Below are 1,827 nucleotides of genomic sequence, written 5' to 3'. Positions count from 1 at the left end.
GGTTCAGCTCCCACCTCCCTGGTGAAGGAGCCCAAGAGGCCTCAGCCCCTCTGCCGCCGGGGTCTCCGGCTCTGGGCCTCCAGAACCAGGACCTGGGCCTGCTGCTGCCCCACCCCGCAGCCGGCCAGGGCCCCTGTGGGCTGGGCAGAGAGAGCAGCAGGACAGGGAGCTCGTTTGCTGGGAAACTCCATGTTTGGGGAACCTCCTCTATGCCGCCCTTCCTCACAGCTCCCTGGTCCCCTCGCCCCTCAGCAGGGGGAGAACACCTAGCCCCACGCCTCGTGTTTCAGATGAGGAGACTGAGGGGAAGCCGCTCGGCAAGGTCCGGCAAGGTCTGCGGAGAGATGGTACCCAAGTCCGGTCTCCAGCCGCTGAGCGCAGTGCAGTGCTCAGGGCAGCCATGGGGCCCTCAGCTCTCCTCGAGGCCATGTGTCCTCCCTGGCAAGACCCCTTTGGGAAAACGCACCAGCAGCCTCTCTGTGGACCATCTCCTCTCCACCACCGTGCCCCCTCCATGCTTGCACACGTGTGTGCACACACGCACGCACGGTGTGATGGGGCTGGGTCAAAGCTGAATTACTTTTTCTTTTCTGCACTGTGTGCCAGGTCTCCAGGCTGGTTCCAGCAGCCCCGGCCCCACTTCCTCCCACACGCTCGCTCTTGAAAGTCTGAGAGCCAGGACGCGGGGAGCTGGGGATGAAAATGAACCAGGCAAAGATTTCTTTATAACTTTTCTCAATATTCTGCTGATTGCTAGCTCGGTAGCAGATGTGGTATGCTTAATGATGCATAGACAAGAAGCAGCCCCTAATCCCTAAATGAACTTCTTGTCTCTAAATATATACAGGGGAAGCTATATAAACTCGATCCAGCCCTCTGCTCTCTCAGCTATCCGAATAGAGGAGTGGAAGGAGAGTGGGTGCCTAGGAGGCCCGGCGGGCAGATGGAGAGCAGGGAGGGGAAGGTCGGGGCTGCGGGGTGGCCGCCCACAGCACCAGGGCCCCGCCCGACCCCCAGACCCCCGCCATGCGACCAAGCCAGCTCTGCTGGACAGGCAGCCCGACTCCCTCTCCAAACCACAGAGCGTCTGAGGCCTTCCTCCCTAGGAGCCCCCGTGACAGCTACAGCGAGAGTGACAACATCCGCTCGGCCTGCTGGCCCCCATGTAGGTGTCTGTCACTAAATGTGCCCAGACGACCCCCTCAGGCGGCTTCTCTTTCTAATCTCATCCTCTGCACAACACATCTGAGGCGGGATTCAGGAAGGTTTAAAAGCGGAGTTCCTGATAAAGGTTAAAAGGGCATTGGCTCTGGGCCTTCTTCATGTTGTGGGCACCGGCTGGGGCACGGAGGGCCCAGCAGCCGATGGGGATGGATGCGAGCTCTAAGTGCAGGTGTGCGCCCGAGGCTGACCACTGGGCGGGCTGCAGGAGCACAGAGGGCACCCTGCAGGGGTGCCTCAGGGGGCAGAAGAAACAGCCAGCACAAAGGCCCTGGGGCAAGAGGAGGCCCACCCGTTCAGGAGCTGGCCAGTAGGTCTGACCCTGGGGGGCTGGGGAAACCGGGGCCAGGGAGCAGACGGGGAGCAGATGGCGCAGGGCCTCTGATGCCAGGAAAGGGGCTTGATCTTCATCCTGCAGGAAATGAAGGGGCCCCTCGGGCCTGTTGCCTCAGGTGGCCTCTGACAAAGGTTACTGCCGTCCCGCTGAGTGGGTGGGTGGCAGGGTGGGTTCCGGTTCAAGGCTCGAGGCCCAGAGAACTCAGAGGCCAGTCCGGGGCCCGGCCAAGTCGCTTCGATAGCTCCCGAGCCCAGATGGCCAGCAACTCT

The sequence above is a fragment of the Pteropus alecto genome, unplaced genomic scaffold (assembly GCF_000325575.1).
Source record: "Pteropus alecto unplaced genomic scaffold, ASM32557v1 scaffold8, whole genome shotgun sequence".
Classification (NCBI taxonomy): domain Eukaryota; kingdom Metazoa; phylum Chordata; class Mammalia; order Chiroptera; family Pteropodidae; genus Pteropus; species Pteropus alecto.
The sequence above is the reverse complement of the archived record's forward strand: the minus strand, read 5'-3'. Positions refer to the sequence as shown.